Raw genomic sequence first — 11,919 nt, 5'->3', positions numbered from 1 at the left:
TTTAAGACAGAGTTCAGACTCTTTTAATAGAACTCCTCTGCAGTTCAGTTACAGCATTTAAAGCAAACTGAGTTTGAATAAAAGTGCCACTTTTGTATCAGAGGTATTCAAGATGTAGATTTTTAATAAGATTGTATTTCAGCACGTGCTCAGGTTTTCTACACAGGGAAAAATTCAAAAAGTGAACCCAAAAGAGCATTTTGGTTTATGCTTCTTATTTTCAAACTGCTTCCTTATTTGAGGGCCATTGATTAAACCAGAAGGATCTGATTGCCTTTGGCTTAGTGCTGTGTAATAAACATGATGCAATTTCTTGGGGCCTGCTCGGTCATCAGTTCTTCCAGGGGCAGCTCAGTGAGTTTCCCTGGGATCACTGTGGTAGCTTTGTTTTAGTTTATTGAGTGAAACATGTTTCAGGAAGTATTGATCTGCTAAATTTAGGGTTCCCTTTGGGTAAAAAGAAGGAAATCTCTGATTTTTACTCGGGCAGCACAGATTGTGTCCTTTCATTTCGATCTCGGAGTGTGCACCACTTAAAGTCATCGTCGGCGTTGCGTGCCAGGAGCTGTCATCTGTGTGAACCTCAGCTCCTAATTAATGAGGAGGAAAGTTGGAATGGAAATTAAAGTAAATTAATTGGGCGTGGTCATCCATCTCCTGAGCTACCGAAGAATGGTGGAAAGCCAAGTGCCCTCCTGGCTATTCATGGTCTTGTGGCAGGTTCCCAATCTTTATAAAGCCCCACTTCCAGCATTAAAGAGCAGTGTTTCTAATGTGACATGTTGTCCTTATTCTGTCGAACTAAACCACGGGAATTCACTTTTAACTTCCTGTTAAAGTGTGAAAAATGTATGTTTGTAAAGGTCAGTAGGTTTTGCTCTCTGATTGAAGAAACCTGGAGTACTGCTATTTATTTAATTTTTTAAAATAATTTATTCAAGTGAATTAAAAAAATATTGAAATTAGGTTGACTTGGTGCCTTGGGTGATCTTGTTGTTACTGTGAGTGGCAAAGAACGCACTGGATTTGAGCAGGTTGGAAGTTTTCTTGTTTATATACTCACGTTTGTATTGTCTTACTGGACTTTCTCTTTGTGTCAGAAATTGTTAGTTTAATTTGTCAGGGCAGGGAAATTTCAAATTTAATGTAGAGAGCTTACAAAACAAGTTTGTCTGAGTTGCTAATGACCTAAGCACTTATGCCCTTGAACAGGTAATAGCTTGATGTTGATGTAATTACTGCTTTTCCCCCACCCTGAATATTAGGTCAAACTGGACTCTGGTTTATTTTGGATTTAATGAAACCAGTCCTTACATAGGAGCACCTGGTTGCCTCAACTACATAGCCATCCTCCTTGGCTACTAAACACTGTCAAATAGGGGCATTCTCACAGTTTGGGGCATTAATTCCAGTCTGTCTTCCTGATACAGAGCCCAAGAAATTCCTCAAAAGAAGGGCATATGATAACCTTGGTGTGCCATGACTTTGCCTCAGGACAAGCAGCTTTTATGCTGTGGGTTAGTTACCCTGTCTTTGGGAGAAGAGAAAAAGCTGTTTGTCTTCTTACCTAGGAAATTGCCACTTGAAGAGTGGAGATGTTAACCTAAAATCCTGGGTAAACTGCACCCTGACAGCTGCATTTCCCTGGAGTCTAAAACACACGCCTGAGCTTGGTTTGGGGTTTTACTCCTCTCCCAGACTCCTCCCCAGGATCACTGTGCTGCAGAACGTGGCACTGAGAGGAGCAAAGCTCGTTTGCAGTGTGTGTATTTGCACATCCATGAAGCAGTTTAGGATGAAAAGTGTTGGGACTGCGAGATACTGTCGTAATTCTGTGAGCAGGACATCATTATTGGGTTGGAATTGATGCATGTGTGCCAAATGTTGTGCCCAGTGAGTCTGTTTCTGGAGAGATGCAAACAGTGCTCGCTTCCGACGTTAAAGCTCATTTTTCCCTAATTTTAATAAGCGATCCGCGGTTCTGCTGCGCAGAATCTGGCGTAAAACCCGGCAGATTTATTTCGGGTTGCCCTTGAACGTTGTGAGCATTTAAGCCAGATTTACAGGAACACAGTCACTGATGATTCACGTTGAAATGATGTTTTTCTTCCCTGTAATGGAACATATGGGACTACGTAGCATATGGCGCTGCTGAAAATTGTTAAACGCGGAGCACTGATTTATTACACAGCAAAAAGAGTTTGGGTTTTCAGTCTAACACTGAGCAGAAAGCTTGTAAACAGCTCTGGCTGCTGGTTTGTGTTGGGTGCACTACTGTGTCGGGTGGTAATTTCAAAGAATTCCTTTAAATGGAAACAGAATTCCTCCAAAAGTTGTGTATGCCCCTGTTTATTTTCTGATGGTTCAGTCTCGCTCTGTGGGATGATGGCTTGAAAAAAGTGAAATCCTTTCTCTCTTAGGTGGGAAGCAGACGTATTAAAATGTGTAAATAGATAGTTTTCTTTCAGTCTTACTGCCCAAAACACCTTCCTTCCATTTTTTTTTTTTTCGTCTTTATGTGACTTCTGAAGGTGTTTTTTTTTTTCCTTCTGAGGCAGAGAGAGCAAGCAAACACACACCTTGATCCTTCCAGTGCACAAGGGAAAGTGGACTAAAGTGCAGCTACAGAGAACATAAATTCCAGTCACCTATTTCCTCGTGCCCTCCTGCATTTCTTAACTATTCATCTTGCAGATGATTGCAATCTCCTCAGAGCAGGCATCGCTCCTGCTCTGGCTTTGCAGGTCCTGCTGCAGTTTAACTGAAGCTCCCAGGTGCTGTAGTCATACAGGTAATAAACAGCTGGTCATAAAAGTGCGTTGATGAAGCCTTTTTAAAACTTATTTAAGCAATAAGCTGCAATGAACACTCATTGAAGCCTTAGAATGGTGCTTGTGTTTGTCTTTTTTTTCCTCGTGAAAAACTTAAGTCAATTTATTTGTAAGCATTAAAGTACTGGTTAAAACAGGCTTTATGCTAAATTGGGTGCTACTTTTGTTAAGCCAAAGATACATAATATAAGAAAGAATATATATGCCCTCATAACCTTTTTGAATTTTGGCATAAAATAAGATCAGTCTTATTTATTTCTTACTTGTTTTATGTCAATCTGCCTCTCTGTTCAGGGTTTCTTCTGTGTCTCTGCTTATTTTGCCTGCTTCAGGTGAAGTTTGAGTGTGCTGTGTCCTTTACAATTACGAAAACTATTTGACATCATTAAAACCCGCTGTTATTTAATAAAAGGAAGTAGTATCCATCGTTGAGGGAATTAACTAATGACCCCTTGTTACCATCGCCTTCAGGATCTTAGATCCTCCCTTCGCTTGCCTCATTCTTAGTCATAGATTGGAAGAGGAAAACAGGCTTTTTCCCCCCCCCCCTCCCAACTCTTGAGCAGTTTCTCAACTTGAGATGAACTGATGGTTGACCTAAAGCATGTCGGGGAAACTGGAGAACAAAATCCCCTTTCCACTTGCAAGTTGTCCTACTGTTATTAAAACTTACACAGCCTGCCAATTAACTCTAGTTCCCAGTCTTAACCTGCACATAAAGAATATTTTGTAAAAGAGTATTAGCCTCAATGAATTTTAATTTATAACGTTTTTAATCTTAACACTGGCTGTGGTGTCAGTTTTAACTCTTCAAAAAGAGGGGAAAAACATTTCTTATCTGGAAAGTATGCGAGTGGCAGAGCAGATAAGATAATTGAGCCCTAAATGTGAGCTGGGATGGAAACAGGCTCTGTTGGGAGTCAGGTCTCATCTGCTGTGCCACAGCCTGGCAGTGCTTTAATGCATAATAATGCAGGGAATTTGGTCATCCCGGGGAGAATCACATGGAATTTTGACTCTGCTGCTTTTGGATTTAAGAGACATGAGCCTTTTAGCTCCAGTGTGAGATGCTCATGTTTTCATAGCCAGAAGTTTGCTGTCATTTGGGAAGGAGACAGCCAAAAATAGGAGGATTTTATGGCTCTCCTGCCTGTAACCCCAGTTTGCTCTTAAAGTGAGGAATAGAAATCGAAATCGTTGCAACTTGCTATTCCACTCAGGCAGTTGTTTCTCAAAATTTCGGGTGTGCTTTTTCATCCGTGGTGTCTTTCCTTTGTGGAGGATCCCCACGGAAGATAAGTTTTTCCATTTTCAGCTCTCCCTCTGGACTCAAAGCTCCTGTTGTGGTTGTAGAGGTTGTGTGTTCAGCGCTTGGTGATGGCCCACGTGGGTGGGTGGGAGCAGAGCAGGTATCTAAAACCAGAATAAATGAGTAACTGCTGGAATTACTTTTTTACTACACAAAGTCTTGTTTTTCCTCTATTTGCTTTAACTCTGCTTTTGCAGTTTTCAACTTGGTATTGTAGGGTTGCCTGACTAGAAAGTATCTAATTTAAAATGAAGTTAGACTCACAGAATCAGACCTAAGAGGCTTTTTGTTACAAAATCAGTCTTGGGCTTAGTATTTTGCTGCAGGAAATGTAGACCAGGAGTTACACTTGCTGCAGGTAGGAAAGGACCTCCTTCTTTGTAACACCGTATGAACGTGACATAAATCAAAATATATCTCACTTAGGTGTGTGAGAGCTGGAGAAATTACGAGTAAATGTGTGATACACAGCCAGAGCAGTTCAAATTATTAACTTGGATGAGCGCTCCAGATTTTAGGTGTGTTGGGGACATTTTCCACCTTGCAGGTTGCCAGCTGGTTGTTACAGAGAGATTTCTGCCGCTCTGACCATAGTGACTTAGTCTCTTAAAGGAGCTGAAAGTTGCTGACTCAGACTTGTTTATTTTCTTATTCCTGGCTACTTGAGTATTTTAGAATAACACTGTTTGTATTTTCAGAGCAGTCTTACATCTTTTTGATGTGCTGAGCTCAAACCAGAGGTGGTCAAATGAGATTGTGGTCTGATGTGCTGGACAGTTTGTCCTGGATCCAGGCTCTGGAGACGTCCAGAGAGGCAGAGGGACAGGAACCTCGGGATAGTGCCACGCAAGCTGGTGCTTGGAGCCCCAGGCTACCAGTGCAGCTCTGCTGGTGTTTAAGGTCAACTCCTTGCAAATATTACAGCAAGGCTTATATTCAAATGCTATTTATAAGACCAGACTAATTTCTTTCCTCATAATGATGGCCTTTTGGCTGATGACAGGGCTGGAATCTGGAAGATCTGGATTCTGTGTGCCACTAGTCAGCTGCGTATCCACAGGGAAGTCGTTTGCCAGCTTTCTGCCTCAGTTTTTTTTACCTGTATTTAAATGAGGGGAAAAAAAAAAAAAAAGAAAGGCTGACTAATACCTGCCTCACAGGCTATGAGAGCACAGTTAGTAGCCTCATGCTGTGAGATCTTTGGAAAACAATGTAGGAATGTTCCAGGGGCTTATTATGGTTAAGGTCCTGGCAATGAGAGAACTGGTTAAGCCTGGGTTATTGTTAGACCGTTCATTAAGGAGCCTTAATAGCTGAAGCTCTGATAGTGGCTGTTCCTGCCTTCACCTGCAATTACCCTGAGTAGATCCAGGCTGCTGCAATTCCAGAGCTCTGGAGTGGTCTGGAGCAGAACTGGAGCATATGCAGTGATGTTTGAGTCTGCCCTGAGCACTTCATTCCCATTTCACGGCTGGTTTTGCATGCAGGTCATGCCGTAGCCTAAGTGAATTTTGGCAGTTTAGCGTTGTGATGATTACTTATTCTGCCACTAGTGAGCCCTTAGCACCTTCATGCCAAAAGAAATACTGTATAATCAGCTGAATTTTTCCTGTGTCTCTGCCTGACTCTTTTAATTTGCCGTGCTTCCTCTTTCTAAATTGAACAACACGAAGAAAAGCCCTCTAAAAATGTATCAGACAACAGAGATTTTAGTACTTAGTATTAAAAGATGTAAACCAACTATTAAAAACCCAGGTCTCTTGACAATCTGTGAAACTTTGGTGTGAATGCTCATTTGGGTATCTTTTTAATTAATTTCATAGTATGTTCAAAAAACATTTATCAGAATTTTATCCCTTCTGCCCACCACTGTAATAAGTAACTATGCAAGAAAAGGAGAGACTCGCATTTTTGGAAAGGATAGATATAATTTTTTCCCCCAAACCAAATAATCTTGTCAGTCATTAGTAATAGTATCTTATTAAACTTTAATAGCTTTCTTAAAATTCACACACTCACTTGAAAGTCAAGATTTGACAACTGTAGTCCAAATCCAGACACTTTTATTTATCTTTGCAGTTTCATCTCTTCATTTTTATGCACATAAGCTTTTTTCTGTGTCTTGGCAGATTTGGAATGTATTGACTGAAAGAAACCCAGAAACTTGGGTTCCTATCGCAACACAGGGCTGGAGGAGGTGGGGATCAGGGACTGGGAGCAGGGAATGGATTGGTTGTGAATTTTAAATCAGGAGTCTGTAAATTAAGTGAATTTTAAGCTGATTTTAGTGCTGAATTGAAACCAGCTGCTCCAACAGTGAGTTGTGTTGGCACAAACCTTTGTGCTGCCAGGGGTGGTACAGATTAGGAAGCTGATCCAGCTGTGAAATAACCATGTGCAGCAATGCCAGTGGTCTGGAGATGGGAACAGAGGTGGGATGAGGATGGGACTGGAAGGTACAAACTTCTCCCCAGAGGAGTAGGGGCAGCACCGCTAAATTACACTGTGAGTAACTTTCTTAAAAACACAAAATAAACCAAACAAAACCCCTCCCATACCGCTGTTTGATTTCAGTTAATGAGTAAATTGGCGAGTTTCAGTTTCTGTTTCCTGGGTACTGATTGGGTCCAGCAACATTTGGGTTGTCTTGGGGAAGACTCAAGTCAGTATTAACACACCCTCCTTTCACCTTTTGGGTTTTAATTTTGTGGAGGTGAAAAGTTACTCCTTAATATTAAGTCCTATCTCTTCTTTGAAGTGTGAGAATTACTTGCAGTATATAACCAAGATCCTAAAGTAAAAAAAGGAAGCACCAATGCACATTAATTGTCTACAAATGGATTGTTTCATTAATACAAATGGAGAAATTTTTTTTTTTTCCTTTAGGAAGATCATTATTTTGGGTGAGCAGTGCAGCACAACAGAAGTGTTTCTGAGCACTGCTAAACCCACTTGGCTCCCAAAGCCATTCAGGGAATTTGTGGTGGCTGTGCTAAAACATCTCAGTTAAGGACCATTTGGCTCCTGGTGGAAGGGCCTCCCCATGCAGAGAGTGTTTGCAGCTGCAGTCAGTGAAGTTGTGGGTAAGAGCCTCGAGGGTGTGGAGAGAGGAAGTCAAAAAACTTTCACATTTATGATCTTTGAACAAAGGGGATACTTAATTGGTGTCATTCATGAATTAAGAACTCCTGCGAAGCTGAACACTGGTCTGGGTGGAATCCCCCTCTATATCCTGTGCTTGTGTATTCCTGCTGCTCAGTAGCTGAGTAGGAGATGGGGAGATTGTGTAGGTGAAGAGTTACCACTCGTGGTGGGGCCTGGCAGAAGGAACTTCCTACTGCTGACGTCGCAGAACCACAACTGTTTGCTACTACTATAAGTAGCAGGGGGATGTTGGGCAGGACCTGCCTCCCCAGCTGAGAAAACTGATGCAAAGCTCATTTCTTAATGAATTAGGGGATGGCTGAGCTGGGGTCAGTCCTGGCTGGGGCAGCTGGGGGAGTTGTGGTGGTTGGTTTGGTTTTGAAAAAACAGGGTATTTACCCACCAAGGAGCAAAAGCCTGGTGATGACTGGTGGCCAGGGAGCTGCGTGCCTGTGCAGAAGGGAAGGTTTTGGTTCCTGTTTGGGGATGTGGCACACCCTGCCCAGGCTGCAGGTACAGTTCCCTCTGGAGAGGGATAACACGAGCTCTGTGACCTGAAATCATCTCCTGGGTTAAGTGGGTTTTTGTTGGTCTTTTTAGCGTCACGGCGCCGGGAGACCAAAAATTGTTATTTTTTAATTTGGATTCCATAAACTGGCACGTGATTTATTCTGTCTTCTCAGGGGAAAGGCTGCATGCAACATGCAGGGGTTTTATTGTTCAAGAATTTATGTGCTGCCTTTCTATTAGGGCAGGTGAGGGGAGAACACTTTGCCTTTTTACTGGGACCTTCCAAAGATTTGGAGCATCTTTGGTGCTTTTGTGTCAGACCACCTTTGAGTGAGACATCTGCACCGTTGAGTTTTACTTTTACATTATCCTACATTACCTCTGGTTTTTCTCCTGCCCCCACTATCCTCCTTTATGGGTTGTGTACAAAAACTGAACATCAAATGCACCTCAATGTTCTCCTTAAAAACTTGCATGTTCGGGGGTTTGATCCCTGTTATTGGCATAGCAGCAATATCAGTGAACATGCTGATGTTCCCCAGTGAGATTGGAAAAAAAATCATCTAATGAGACGTCTGGGTGGAGGCAGCAAACCTCAGAACTGAAAATTGCTTTTCTGTTTTATGTACAGTCAAAATATTTTGGAATTAAAAGCAAGATTGAAGCTGAGTAAATTGATTTTTTTTTCTTTTTTTTTTTTTTGAACCACTTAGAGCTTATTTCATGTAATTACTGGGGCGTGACTTTAAATTCTGGGCAGGACTTTGTGGCTTGTTAGCATCTAGTTGAGCTTCTGATGTTGCAATGAAGAAGGAAGTGAGCTGTGTCTGCCTGGGGAGGGGGAGAGAGAGAAGCACTTCTGCCTGCCTGCCTGCATAAGGTGGGAATTGCAGCTGGCTGGGTGTTTTTAGCTTCAAACCACCTCATTGTGAATGTGACTTTTGGGGAATTTTTTTTTTTTCTTTTTATCATTATGTTTGGTAAACTAATCTATCAGCTACTGTTTTGAAGGGTTTTTTTCATAGCAAAATGCACTAACCGGATGAATTCTTCTTCCTAATTTTATTCATTAAACTCTTAAGGTTTTTTAAACCTCTGAAGCTGGTGTGATGCGTTTCACAGGTATCTCTATCTGCTCTTGGCTTTTGCAGTTATGCATCCATAGCTGAGGATATTGAGATTGCAAGGGGGGGGTGAGGCTTCATCCATCAGCCTCTGTATCCTCTGTGTTTCTCCAGCTTAATAAAAGGAAAAATGGTCGATCTGATTTTGCTCCTTCCTTGCAAAAACACACAGCAGTGTGTTTATGAGGACTTTTTCGAGGGTAGGAGGGAGAGGCAGGAGATACCAGCAGTTTCCATCAGTGTGTTTCCCAGTCCCTTGCTGTGGAAGTGATTCACGTGTGTTCAGTTGTTCACCCTGGCCTGAGGCGAGACATATAGAATGTTTCCATTTTAAGCTCTTCAGCATAATGGATGAATAAACTCACCCTTCCTGTGCTGATTTTTGCCACAGTGGGTGAGCTTTCCTTCCTGGGATCTCTCTGTTTTGCTGCGCCGGTCTAAAATATTCGCCCTCTGAAAACACTTGGTGTGCCATCGGAAGAAAATGTTCTGACTGTTTTGCTCCAGGGTGGCTGATCTTAAACTGCACTGTTAAAAAGAACAAGTTTTCTGAAGGCACACAGCCATGTTTTCCTGGCTCCCTGCCTCTTCCCCCCCCCATATTACATGCTGTTAAATGCCACCAAAATTCAGCAATCCCCAGGTCAAGTGCATTTGCTGCAACATTAAAAGCATTTATTCTAGCTCCCATAAGGAAAATTAAGGAAGTTTTTAATAAATGGGAACCTTCTTCCTGCCGCAGTAAGTACCACACAAGCTGTAGTAGAATGGACTTTTTACACCAGGGAATATTCTTCAGGCTTTGGTAACTAGAGATTTAGTTATCTGGGGATTCCCAAGCTGTCTCCTTGTCTTTGGTCAGACTGTCAGCTGCAGGAATTGTGTTCCTGCCCTTTGTGAGGAATAGCTGTTCCCTTTAGGAAAAGAGAAAGCTCTCTGTGTCCACTCCCTGCTGTAATTTTGGGAGTGAAAGAGCAGAGATGGGTATGGCTCATGGTAACCTTTAATAAACAGTGTGGTGCTCACATGGCAGTGAAATGCTGCCCTAGTTGTGTACGAGGGCGTTTTGGAGTTTTGAAATCATTTTTCTACTGCTTTAAACTACTCTTACTGAATCAGTTTGGCTGTAAAAATGTGAAGCTTTTGCTGGCAGATCAGGTGTATCTTAGAGGTCAGTTTTTCCTCTGTTACCAAGACATTTCTTGTGTTGATCCTGAAGGATCTGCTGCTCTTGCTGTGGTTTTCTTTCCCCAAGAATTGTTTCACTCACCGAGCTCCTGTTGGGCTCAGTTTGCCTTTGCCAATGTTTGTGGTGACCCTTTCACGTTTTCGGCTTTGAAATCCAGAGTGTCTGATCTGAAATAAGACAGACCTGATGGGGAATGCTTTGAATTGCTGGTTGAATAAACTCACTCTAGAAAGAAAGACAGGACTAAGATACATTTCCAGGGTGAAGAGGCTTTTCCAGGCTGATCATGGCAGATGTTCGTGTAACTGTCTAAATATCTTGTTGCTTTTCCAGAATCTTTATATAGTAATCTGGGCATATTCCTCTGTTTTCAGAGGCAGTTTTGAAATTTTATCTCCTCTCTTAAATTAGATGCCAAATTATGCATTTACTGAACTGAATTAAGAAACCTCTGATGGTTCAGATGGGAATCTTGAGCCCCTATGTAAGGCTGCCAGATTTATCTACTGAGGTGTGTAACTTAGAGCAGGTAGTTCAGGAGCTCTGCTGCCTGTGTTGGGACTGATTTAAACCCAGATCCCAAACCATACCAGAAGGCAAACCGAGTTCTGCTGTGCAATGTGTTTGAAAAGCTTTTGAGTATTAAAACACTTGCTGGGCTGCAGTTCATTTTGATATATCTTTAATTGGCTGTCAGAACTGTGCCTCTGATGTTTTTGAAGGATATTTCTTTTTATGCTGGTCATCTTATTCCTTGTCCTTAGAGTGTTTGGGCTCTGTGTGTCCCTGTTTGGGAAGATAGTTGAGCCGTTTGAAGGCCACGTTGGTTTCTGTGCAACCTTTAAAATCTATCAGGTTTGTTGAGCGTTTGCCTTGGCTTACCCTTTGAGATTTACAGTTTGTTTTGACTGTTACTTTATCTCACTTTCTCAGTAAGTCCAGTCTCTTCTGGCCACGAGTGATAGGATGGGAGGATTAGGATGTTCTCGGAGCCCGTGCTTGGAATGCTGCGCTTCAGGGTGCATGCTTGGATTCTTTTTTTTCCCTTAGTCTTCATGTTGAATGTATGATTGAAAAGAGCTGTAAAGTTATTAGGATTATATAAGTGAATTAAATGGTTAAATGTTTTAATCCCTCAGATGTGAAATGACCTTGCTGCTTGTACTTCCTTTGGTGTTCTTGGGTACTGACCCATCTTTGGTGACTAAACACTCCAGTGTTCTGCTCTTGCACAGCGAAGGGGCTTCCACTGCTCAGCTCACTTATTAGTTTTTAAGCTTGATACTGACACTTCACTTTCAGATTTGGGAATTGTTTTACACTGCAGACACAAAATGAAGTTTAATGAAGCTTAATGGTCATTTTTGACAGTATGGTGGCTGGTTAATAAATAGCCCCATGGCAATTTGGGGGGTGTTTGTGTTATTCTGAAGAGGCTGTGGGAATGGTTCTGTCTTCCCACTTATATAGGAGTAATGGGACATGAAATGGTTTTTAAAACACTATTTAAAAATGCCAGTGCTCACATTCAGCTGTTTACCAAAGCTGTGAATGATGCAGTGCTGAGAGCTGGGGGTCTTTAAACTGAAGGATTCATGCAGATGTACTTCAGGGTGGGTTGCTGGTTTTTTAAGGAGCATTTTGAAGCTGTGCATGTTCTGTGTGTGTATAATGGGGTAGCTGAATCATACTCTGTGGCAAAGAGCGTTTCAAATCTACTTACTCATCCAGTGCCAGCACAGGTAAAATCTTTGGACCCTCCCTTTACCCTGACTAGGTGACTGCAGAGCTTCAGCAGAAGATTCCTGGTGC

The sequence above is a fragment of the Empidonax traillii genome, unplaced genomic scaffold (assembly GCF_003031625.1).
Source record: "Empidonax traillii isolate 1590-97213 ecotype Southwest subspecies unplaced genomic scaffold, ASM303162v1 scaffold99:size1466351, whole genome shotgun sequence".
NCBI classification, from domain to species: Eukaryota; Metazoa; Chordata; class Aves; order Passeriformes; family Tyrannidae; genus Empidonax; species Empidonax traillii.
The sequence above is the reverse complement of the archived record's forward strand: the minus strand, read 5'-3'. Positions refer to the sequence as shown.